This window comes from Ornithorhynchus anatinus, chromosome 1 (assembly GCF_004115215.2).
Source record: "Ornithorhynchus anatinus isolate Pmale09 chromosome 1, mOrnAna1.pri.v4, whole genome shotgun sequence".
In the NCBI taxonomy this organism is placed as follows: Eukaryota; Metazoa; Chordata; class Mammalia; order Monotremata; family Ornithorhynchidae; genus Ornithorhynchus; species Ornithorhynchus anatinus.
The window spans coordinates 87,466,263-87,478,512 of record NC_041728.1 but is presented as its reverse complement, the minus strand read 5'-3'; the positions used below and the strand labels follow the sequence as shown (position 1 = coordinate 87,478,512).

General features: G+C 43.2%; 1 long non-coding RNA gene across 1 annotated transcript in view; it reads right to left on the bottom strand.

Moving 5' to 3' along the window:
* Positions 1 to 6,977: 6,977 nt before the first annotated feature.
* LOC120638416 overlaps positions 6,978 to 12,250 on the bottom strand; it is a 107,669-nt gene continuing 102,396 nt past the window's right edge. The window contains exon 3 of the long non-coding RNA XR_005660074.1: positions 6,978 to 7,437. This is a non-coding gene — a long non-coding RNA (uncharacterized LOC120638416). The remainder of the gene's footprint in view (positions 7,438 to 12,250) is intronic.

Sequence of the window (12,250 nt, the reverse complement as noted above, 5' to 3'; positions counted from 1 at the left end):
TTGTCTTACATGGGGCTGACAGTCTTAATCCCCATTTCAGAAATGAGGTAACTAAGGCCCAGAGAAGTGAAGTGACATGCCCAAGGTCACACAGCAGACAAGTGGTGAAATGAGGATTAGAACCCATCACCTCTGACTCTCAAGCCTTGCTCTTTCCACTAAGCCACGCTGATTTGCTGCTCTTCTAGTTTCCTTTATTTCTGAGATCCATATACTCTCTTCTTCATATCAGTGTTTGCTCTCCTGCTCTGGCTGTTGGCATCTTCATGTGCTATAACTCCCTCAGGAACAAAGGATCTGGAAACCCCATTTTCTGATTTCTACCAAAAAAAGGCTGAGCTGAATCACACAAAATAAAAATGATAATTGGGGATGCATTTAACTTGGAGCTCAATCCTGCTTGTACTGTGATCTGTGAATCAGAGACAAACAAAAATAATGTAATTCTCATCTTGTGGTTCTAGTCCAAATAGGCAAAATTTTCTTTCTGTGCAATACATGTTTCTATACAGCTACTCTTCTTCCTGTGCCTCATTTGTGAATTCTTTGCCTCTAATACTTGGTTTGGGTTCCCTTCCCTGACCATAGCTCTCGCAATATCCAAGGCCCTTCTAAAGCCTTACCTACTTCAAGTGGTACACTCCTCTTCTTCTCTTTAGATTACATCCTCCCAACTTCTACCTTGGAACTCAGAACTATGTGTATACATCAATTTACACACTCTATCGTTTCAGAAGTTAGTTACTTCCATTCATTTTTTCCTTCCTCTTCTGCATCTGTCTCCCCTACTTGACTGTAAATTTCTTTGAGGGCAGAGATTGGGCCTTATCTCTGTTTCACTCTCCCAAATGCTTAATTCAGTGGTCTACCCAGTAGGTGTTCAATAAATATTATTGATTGGGCAGTAGGCAATGGGTCTATAAGTAGGGGACAGTCACTCTGGAGACCGTCTTTAAATATTAGTTTCAAAGTCTATATCCCTGTTTCCAGAAGACGAGAGTGTAGCACATCAGACTTTTTTATGGTGTTTGTTAAGCATTTACTATATACCAGGCACTGTACTAAACGCTGAGGTAGACATAAACTAATCAGGATGGACACAGTCCCCATTACACATGGGGTTCACAGTCTTAATCCCTATTTTACAGATGAGGTAACTGAGGCCCAGAGAAGTGAAATGACTTGCCCAAGGTCACCCAGCAGACATGAGGCAGAGCTGGGATTAGAACCCAGGTCCCTCTGACTCCTAAATCCATGCTCTCTCTACTAAGATGAGCTGCTTCTCATTATTTGCCACTGTTGATTCTCCTAGTTTTGCAGCCTTATTATTACAGCACGGCCCAAGGTGTGAGGCCCCTTGTAGGACCATATTTAGCCTTCAAAGTGACTTTCCATCATATCCTTAGTCGGATTGAGGAGAAGGTAAATATATTGATTTGTGCATGTGTGTACATGCAGCCTTAGCTTCATATTTTCTCATTTACAGAGCATCTCACATTCTGCCCCCAGAGATTTCTATATTTATCCTTCCTTGCTTTAGGAGAGGGATGGAGCAACCCTTTATATTTCAATGCATCTAGAAGAGAAAGGAAAAAATAGTCCATCTCCAAGAACTGATTTTCGGTCAAAATATCCCATCCATGTAATGTGCATGGCCTAGTGGCTAGAGCACGGGTATGGGAGTCAGAAGAACCAGGGTTCTAATCCCAGTTCCGCCACTTGTCTGCTTTGTGAACTTGGGGAAAACACTTCACTTATCTGTGCCTCAGTTCCCTCATCTGTAAAATGGGGCTTAAGATGACATGGGACAGGTATTGTGTCCAACCCAATTATCCTGTATCTACGCCAGTGCTTAGAACAGTGCCTGATACATAGTAAGCACTTAACAAATACTATAATTACTATGATTAATACATTCATTCAATCATATTTATTGAACACTTGCTGTGTGCAAATTCACAATGATACACTTAGGAAAACTTAAAAACAACAGTGACTGGAAATTCTGTTGATCCTGTTTTGGATTTCCCCCTATCCTGTGAGATAGCAGTACCTATAAACTCACTGAGGTCAGGGGACATATCTATCAACTCTGTTATATTGCATTGTCCCAGGTGTTTAATACAGTGTTCTACACACAATAAGCTTTCAATAAGAACCACTGATTATTTCACTGAGCCAGAGGCCAGAACCAAGCAGCCTTCCCAACTGTTAAACACTAGAAGAATGACAGTTTGACACATGGAATGTTGCCTGAAACAGAGGAACAATCAGTACCATGCTCTCTGAGTATTAGACAATCAATCATTTTTACTGAGAACCCACTGTGTACAGATCACTGTACTAACCCCTTAGGAGAGTACAGTAGAATGGAGTTGGTGGACACGTTTCCTGCGCACAGCAAGGAATCATATCATATGTATCGAGTCAATCATATATATCGAGTGCTTACTGTGGGCAGAGCACTTTACCAAGCAGAAGAGAGTACAACATAACAGAGTTGACAAACATGGTCCCTGTTTACAAGGCACCTACAGTCTAGAGGACTGTACACATCTAACTACGCTGTCCTTATTTTTTATTCTTGTATTCTTAGTGTTCCCGTTGTCTGTAGTGTATTTGCTATACGTCAATTCTCCCCTATCCAGATGGTTAGTGCTATATGGGACAAGGACTGTGTCCAATATGATAACATCATATCTGCCCGGGGCTTAGCACATAATGAGCTTCGGATAAATAGTATAATTACTAATATCATTGAGGGCAGGAAACATAATAATAATTGTGGCATTTGTTAACTGCTTATTATGTGCAAAGCACTGTTCTAAGCGCTGGGGTAGATACAAGGTAATCAGGTTGGACACAGTTCACGTCCCACATGGGGCGCACAACCTTCATTCCCATTTTACAGATGAGGTAACAGAGGCACAGAGAAGTGAAGTGACTGGCCCAGGATCACACAATAGACAAGTGGCAGAGCCCCATGTCCACAAACTTTGTTATACTGTACTCTCCCAAGTTCTTAGTACAGTGCTCTACATACAGTAAGCTCTCAACAGATACAACTGATCAATAATGGTCAATATTGAATTATTCTTGGGGAGATACTAAACCCTCATAAAGTCCCTTTGCTATTGTTAGATGACAAAATGTCAATCTGTGGGGTTTAGTGAACACTTACTCTGTGCAGAGTTCAGTACTAAGCACCTGGGAGAATACAAAAGGTAGGGATGATTCCCCACTCTGAAGGAGTATAAAATCCACTGGAAGAATCCAAAGTTCAACAAGAGAGTTAAGTGTCTTAGACCTCATCAAGAACCATTTTATCTCCTTCCAGTTGCAGGGTATGTCAGCAGACCCTGAAAGTAGCAGGCATAGAACTGGAGCCAAGAACCATCTTTGTAGGTTTATAACATGATACAGTCCACTTAGACGATGTAGCTTCTTAACTTCCCCTTCCCCTCACAAAGTACAGTTCAATTTCCTCCCATGAATCCAGGAAGAACTAACAACACACTCAACTTGGCAGTTGTTCTTTCCCCACCTCCCCCAGCCAGACTATAAGCTAGCTGTGGTCAGGGGTTATGTCTGCTTATTGTTATATTGTACTCTCCCAAGCACTTAGTACAATGCTCTGCACACAGTAAACATTCAAAGAATACAACTGAATGATTGACTAGTAAAGTTTAGAGCAGAGAATAGTCCTATAGCTATTGGATCAATGGACCATTTGGCCACCAGAAGAGAATAGCAGCAGTGCTTACCCGGAATGCTTTAAAGTTTCTGGTGTAAAATAAGCCACTGGCCAGCTCACACATGCTCTTATCCTATTTTCCAGCCCTCCCATCCTCTCGGTAAGAAGACAAATGAAGTTGACACTGGGCTCTCATGGGTTTTACACCAGCCCAGAACCTCCAAAGAACTGACTCTTACCATAAATATTCCACATGTTGAGTATCTATTAGCTTCAAAGAAAACTGCTAGTGAGGTCAAAATATTTGAGAGAGGGGGTTATCTGTATCATTTTATTTCTGAATAAACATGCTTCAGTAAGAGAAGCTATATGGTCTAGTGGCAAGAGCATTGACTTGGGAGTCAGAGGGCATGGGTCCCATCTCCACCACTTTTCTGCTATGTGACACTGGGCAAGTCACTTAACTTCTCTGTGCCTCAGTTACCTCAACTGTAAAATGGGGATTAAGACTGTGAGCCCCATGTCAGACAACCTGATTACCTTGCATCTTCCCCAGTGTTTAGAACACTGCTTCGCATATAGTAAGTGCTCAACAAATGCCATCATTATTATTATTATTATTATCTGTCCAGCATTCCCCTCATCCGCCAAAGAAGTTTCTGTTCTTTATTGGCTGTCCAAGTAATGCACAGGGACTTCAAACTTTAATTGATCTAAGATGAACTGGCATCATAATGAAACACTTCCCCACAACTTACCATATATTTCAAGAGAAAAATAAAAACCAAAATCTGGACTTCTGATAACAGACAACTCTGATATAGACAATTTGGTTGAAGACTTCTGAAACGTTTAAATTTCAAATCAATGTCAATATATTCACTACATCAAGACTCCATTAACTCTCTCCTCCATATTTAACCACCCCCTTCTCCCACTACTCCAGCTGACACTCTTTGTTCTTTATGAGCTTACACACCATGCCCAGTTCTTGTGCCTCTTGATTCCAACTCCTTGTTTACACTCCTCCAGAAGCTCTTTCCCCCTTCAAATCCACCAGGCCACAGCTCTTCCCCATTTTAAAGTGGCCTTACCTGATTTAATATTTATTATCTGCAGATCATAATGCTTCCACGACTACCACCTCAGGAAATGTATAACTGCACACTTAAAGTACTCATATCCACCCGTGGCACTTATGAACATACTGACTTAGATAATTACGGACCCATCCTTACATACTGACTTACTATTTACAGCCCTATTTACTATTTCAGTCTGCAAAATATGTCATGTCTGTCCCTTACGCTAGTTTGTAAATTCCTCGAGCTCAGGGATTGTGTCTTCTCACTAATGAACTCTCTTGCTATTTAATACACTCTTCTACATACTATAGAAGCAGCATGGCCTAGTGGCAAGAGCACAGGCTTGGGAATCAGAGGACATGAGTTCTAATCCCAACTCTGCCACTTGTCTGCTGTTTGACCAAAGGCAAGTCACTTCACTTCTCTGTGCCTCAGTTCCCTCATCTGTAAAATGGGGATTTAGACTGTGAGCCCCTCGTGGGACAACCTGATTACCTTGTATCTACCAGAGAAGCAGCGTTCAACGGAAAGAGCTCGGGTGTGAGAGTCAGAGGTCATGGGTTCAAATCCCGTCTCTGCCACTTGGCAGCTTTGTGACTATGGGCAAGTCACTTCACTTCTCTGTGCCTCACTTACCTCATCTGTAAAATGGGGATTAACTGTGAGCCTCATGTGGGACAACCTGATTACCCTGTATCTATCCCAGCGCTTAGAACAGTGCTCTGTACATAGTTAGCGCTTAACAAATACCAATATTATTATTATTATTACCCCAGCACTTAGAACAGTGCTCATCAAACAGAAAGTGCTTAACAAATATTATTATTATTATTACAGGTATTACATGAATGTTGTTGATTGATATTCAAGGCTATTAATATACAGTGTTTATGAAATGTGTAAGATGTGGCCTCACTGCCAAAGCAGCAGATAACTGAGGTGAAATGGAATAATAATGATGGTATTTGTTAAGTGCTTACTATGTGCCGAGCACTGTTCTAAGCGCTGAGCACTGTTCTAAGAGCTGAAGTACTGCTCAATGTGCATAGGCAGGACTCCAAGTGACAGTACGAATAATTGATTTCTTAAAAGCCAAGTGAGGAATAGAAATTCAAGGAGTGGTTGTCTGGGGGTAGCATTCATTCCCAGCATGACTGCCTTTAATAACAGCAGATGTATAGATTTTTCTAGTGGTTATCTTGTTGGGGCTCCACTGATATTGTAGAGATGCTGCTGGTTGCTCTAAATAATCTATTAAGTTAAAAGTCCGTGAGCATGAGAGGAAGAAAAGAAAACCCAAGAACACTGGACAATCAGCACAGTAGAGAAACAATCAGGGAAGAAAGAGGTGGAATATGTTTTTAATCCCAAATTGGATAAGCGTATAAAGCTTGATGTTGACATTTTATTTCAGCTTCAGGCACAGCATGGGGAAATTACTTTTGCCAGAGAGTATGGTCTCTTCTTAAACAACAACAAAAAAAGCATCTTAGCTTCCTATAATCTCCATTCTTAGACTCTGCTTTGGTCCCCTGGAAAGAGGATTTCTTCTGGAATTCAGGACTCCTAGTTCTTCCCTATAGCAAGCTAATGGTGATTGAGACAATGCATACACTTATCAAGAGGCTGCACCCCCTTCCCAGTGCTTGCTCATTGCACTCAACTCCTTTGTCAGGACGTGGCTAGCAGGGAAGGACGAGAGAGGAGGACTGGCACCGAGCAAGCCACTGGTCATAGAATCAAATGCTGTGCTAGGTTTCCAGACCTGAAGTTCATCCTTCACTCCTAGCAGAAGACTTGAGCAATGGATTCAGAGGCCATATGGACCAATGCTCCACAAGTCTGAAAAGGTGAATCTAGTTCTACTGATGCCTGGCCTCAGGCAAGTAAGTCAATTACCATTTCTAAGTCCCAGTTTCCTCATTGGTAAGAGAAGGAGAATATTATCAACCTCTTTCTATATCAGTGTGTTGACATTATGGGGAGAAAATGAGGTCATTGATAAGAAAGTTCTTTGGAGAAGTAAAAGTGTTATATAATTCAAGTTACTATTAAATTACAGTGGACAAAACTCATTTAAGTAAGATTCCTGAAGATAGTTTAACCCAAACAGGTTGGTGCAGAGATTTCCCAGATTTAATGTATCCCTCACTGCAGGAAATTCTACCTCATTCTCTTACAGTAACTTGCCAGGCCTCTTGGTTGCATGAGTGTGTTTATTTTCACATTTGCTCCCTGAAATATCTTCATAATAGGGCAGTCTTCTTTTTGAGAGGTCTCCAGAGGTTCAGTGACCATATTAGCCCATGCCAGTGAAGAGGCTTGTTGGTAGCTGGAGAGGAGAGCATTTCAACCTATTTGCAAGGTTGGATGGGCTCTGGAATCATTTCCAGGAAATCCCGGTGTGAACACCTGGGAGTTGCGGAAGTGAGGTCAGACAGAAACTCCTCTTCTTCCATCTGTGCCTCTCCCAAATAACTCTGGGCAGCTCTTGGTTTGGGCAAGTTCCAAGCAAGCAAGAAGTCCCTTAGAGCCAGATGTAGTAAAAACAGCCCACACAAGAGGAGGCCTGCTGGGATTTTAGCCCCCACGGGATTGCTTGTTCCATTTTAGTCATCCATGTCACCTGCTCTTTCCCCCAGAGCTGTCGATGCATTTCTGAAACACGGAAATAAGCGTCATGATTTCAGTTTGATTTGGTTGACCAACTATCATGAAAGGTTAGACACAACGATCCAGGTTTATCTTCCTTTGAGGACATTTGGTTGCAAGATTCAGAACTGGAAATGCACAATTTTTCTACTCCTCCTGTTGTTGTCTGGGAAAGCACAGAAAGTTTCAAATGAACTGCAAGTAAGGAAAAAGGAACTAGGAAATAAATGAAACTTTTATTGCCTCAGAAATAGCCTTATTGCCCATTACTTCCTGCAGCAGAACATTAGCACATATGTTTCCTTCTCCCCTTGGCACTGAAACACACATTTTATTTTTGTAAGCATCAAAAATGTCTCTAACTCTAAATACAAAGAGTAGCTACGCTGAGACGCCAGGAGAAGCAATTCAAAAAGCTAGCATATCGCTCCAGCTATGCTCACAGAAAGCAAAGCTAAAAAGACATGTAAATGTATGCACATTTGTATGTCTGAATGTGTCACACATGTACAAATTTTGTTGGAGTATGAGAAATTGTTTTTTTCCCTGAAAGAAAAAAGGGTAAAATTATTGACTTCCATACTTCCAAACCTAGCTGTATGGCTCAGATACAGGAGAGTGGGTAAGGGACAGGAGGTGGTCCTAAAATTTCTCATTATTCACTGGATGCCTGCAGCAAGGAGCTTGTGTACAGCTGCGGAGTGGTGGCAACAGCGGGCTTGGCCTACAACCTCCTGGCAGTTTTCTTTTCTTAACTTAGATGTCTGCTCCCCTGCTGCCTTTGTTGATATTTATAGAGCACTTTCTGTGAATATTCACTTAACCCAATAAAGAGTTACTGAAACTTCATTCTGGAAGATTCTTTCAGAAAAAGGCTCTGCAGAGACTCCTTGTGGGCAGTGAAAGTGTTTACCAAAGTTGTTATTTTGTAGTCTCCAAACCGTTAGTACAGTGCTCTACCTACCAGTAACTGCTCAATAAATACCATTGATTGATTGAGAAATTACATCAATAAATCTCCTTTTATATGGCAGAAAAATACAAATATGAGCATATATAGTAAATGTAACAATGATGTTTACAAGTCATTCATTTTCACCTTAATCAGAGAAAATCAGTTTCACTTATTCACGTAGTCACTGTTAGCAAAATTATCTCCCACTTCTTGAAGGTGAAGATAGGCACCCCAGTGAATTGGAGCTGGAGATGTGCTCCAATCAATCGATCGTATTTATCGAGTGCTTACTATTTGCAGAGCACAGTAGTAAGTGATCGGGAGAGTATGACACAACAGAATTAGCAGAAATCTCCTGCCCATAACTAGCTCCCAGAGCTTTCTGACAACATGGACAACTGTCGTTCCACACCCTGTCCCTGAGAGTTGAATGGAGGCAGCCGACTGTGGAGCCACCATCTTGATAGCTTCAGAAATCACAGAGGCCACAACTCTGAGGTGCAACAGTTGGTCTGCTTATCTCTGCTGGGCCCTGGGGATGACTTTATTGCCATTGTTCTTGTCTGTCCCTCTCCCCCGATTAGACTGTAAGCCCGTCAAACGGCAGGGACTGTCTATCTGTTGCCGACTTGTTCATTCCAAGCGCTTAGTACAGTGCTCTGCACATAGTAAGTGCTCAATAAATACTATTGAATGAATGAATGAATGACATCAGGGCCATACAGGGGATCCAAATATGAGCTCATCTAAATCCTCAGAACTACAGAGCTGGACTGGAGATGCCTCTCACCCCGACCCTACAGGCCTGTTGGTTTTCATTCATTCAGTCGTATTTATTGAGTGTTTACTATGTGCAGAGCACTGTACTAAGCACTTGGAATGTACAATTCAGCAACAGATAGAGACAATCCCTGCCCAACAACGGGCTCTGCTTATCCCACTGGAATACCAGAGATCTTTCAGTGGTACTGGAAAACTTACTGTATGCATAACACTGCAATAAGTGAACAATAAGAATACGGGTATTTATTAAGCACTTAAGGTGTGCCGTGCACTGTACAAGCACTGGGATGGATACTAGCTAATTGGGCTGGACACACTCCCTGAGGCACAAAGAGGTAACTGACATACAAAGAAGTGAAGCGACTTGCCCAAAGTCGCACAGTAGACAAGTGGTGGAGCCAGGACTAGAACCTAGGGTCTCCTGACTCCCAGGCTCGATCTGTATCCACTAGGCCACACTGCTTATCTCTCTCCCTAGCCAAACTCTGGGGCCCGCCTAGGTCTTCGCTTATCCTGCGCAATCTCTGAGGCTAGGTCAGGGGCTTTTGTCCTCCTGCCAGGATCTTGGTTTCTCTCTTGTTCCCCACCATGACGAAAATACAAGAGCCTCAGAGTTCTGCCACCTCAAATTGCTTTGACATCCTGTTTGAAAAAGTCCAGTTTTCAGCTGGTCTGACCATCATGAGAAGCAGCGTGGCCTAGTGGTTAGAGCTTGTGCTTGGGAGTCAGAGGACCTGAGTTCTGATCCCAGCTCCGCTTCTTGTCTGTTGTGTGATCTTGGGCAAGTCACTCCACTTCTCTGTGCCTCAGTTCCCTCATTTGTAAAATGAGGATTGAGACTGTGATTCCCACATGGGACCGGGCTATGTTCAATCTCATTTGCTTGCATCCACCCCAGAATTTAGAACATTGCATTCATTCATTAATTCATTCAATAGTATTTATTGAGTGCTTACTATGTGCAGAGATAGCACTGTACTAAGCACTTGAAATGTACAAATCGGTAACAGATAGAGACAGTCCCTGACCTTTGACAGGCTTACAGTCTAATCAGGGGAGACAGACAGACAAGAACAATGGATAGCAAATAAATAGAATCAAGGTGATGTACATCTCATTAACAAAATAAATAGGGTAATGAAGATATATACTGTTGAGCGGACGAGTACAGTGCTGAGGGGATGGGATGGGCGGGGGGAGGAGCAGAGGGAAAGGGGGGAGAAGAGGGTTTAGCTGCTGAGAGGTGAAGGGTGGGTAGAGGGAGCAGAGGGAAAAGGGGAGCTCAGTCTGGGAAGGCCTGTTGGAGGAGGTGAGCTTTAAGTAGGGTTTGGAAGAGGGGAAGAGAATTAGTTTGGTGGAGTTGAGGAGGAAGGGCATTCCAGGACCACGGGAGGACATGGCCCAAGGGTCGATGGCGGGATAGGCGAGAACGGGGGACAGTGAGGAGGTGGGCGGCAGAGGAGCAGAGCATGCGGGGTGGGCAGTAGAAAGAGAGAAGGGAGGAGAGGTAGGAAGGGGCAAGGTGATGGAGAGCCTTGAAGCCTAGAGTGAGGAGTTTTTGTTTTGTGCGGAGGTTGATAGGCAACCACTGGAGGTTTTTAAGAAGGGGAGTGGCATGCCCAGAGTGTTGCGGCATACTGTCTTGTCTTATGCTGTCAAGTCGCCTCCAACCTATGCAACTCCATGGACATCTCTCTCAGAACGCCCCACTTCCATCTGCAATTGTTCTGGTAGTGTAGCCAGAATTTTCTTGGTAAAAGTACAGAAGTGGTTTACCATTGTCTCCTTCCTCGCAGTAAACTTTCTCGCTACCCACTACAGGTGAGTTTTGACTTATGGTAGATTACCTTCCACTCTCTAGCCACTGCCCAAGCCACTGTAATGTAAAGGGTAGGCCTCTTTTTGACTGTCCCTCAAGTACTCGAGACTGGTAGAGTACTGGAAACTCTACAGGTGTGACCCTGAGAGGGGGCCTGGCTTATAGTAAGCACTTAAATACTACAATTATCATCATGTGCAGCTTTCTTTTTTATTTTAAGGGTGGATACAAGCAAATCAGGTTGGACAGTCACTTCACAAGAAGGAGCGTGGCTTAGTGTCAAGAGCATGGGCTTGGGAGCAAGAGGACGTGGGTTCTAATCCTGGCTCTGCTACTTGTCTGCTGTGTGAGCTTGGGCAAGCCAGTTCACTTCTCTAGACCTCAGTTACCTTGTCTGTAAAATGGGGATGAAGACTGTGAGCCCCACTTGGAATCACCTGATTACTTTGTATCTACCCCAGTGCTTAGAACAGTCCTTGGCACATAGTAAGCACTTAACAAAGCCATCATTATTATCATTATTACTATTAATATGATCTGTGTAGCAGAATGGAACATGGACTGAAGTAGTGAGAGAGAGGCAGGGAGATCAGCAAGGAGGCTGATAAAATAATCAAGGTGGGATAGGATAAGTGCTTGCATTAATGTGGTAGCAGTTTGGATGGAGAGGAAGGGGTTGTGAAGGTAGAACTGACAGGATTTAGTGATGGCTTGAATAATATGGGTTGAATGAGAGAGAGGTGTCAAGGATAGTGTCCAGGTCATGGGTTTGTGATACAGCAAGGATGGTGGTGTCATCAACAGTGATGGGAATGTTAGCTGGAGGACAGGGTTTGAGTGGGAAGATAAGTTCAGTTTTAGCCATGTTAAGTTTGAGATGACAGGAGGACATCCAAGGAGTGATGTCTTCATGGCAGGAGGAATTGCGAGAGCGCAGAGAGAGAGAGTGAGATCCGAGCTGGAGATGTAGATTTGGATGACATCAGCATAGAGGTGGTAGTTGAAGCTGTGTGAGCAAATGAGTTTTCCAAGGGAGTGGGTGTAAATGGAGAAAAGAAGGGGACCCAGAACTGATCCTGGAGGGGCACCCACAGTTAGGGGATGGGAGCCAGAAGAGAGGCCTGCAAAAGACGCTGAAAATGAGAGGATAGAGAGATAGGAGGAGAACCAGGAGAGGGACAGCGTCAGCGAAGCCAAGGTTGGATAATGTTTCCAGGAGAAGGGAGTGGTCAACGGTGTCAAAGGCAGCAGAGAGGTCGAGG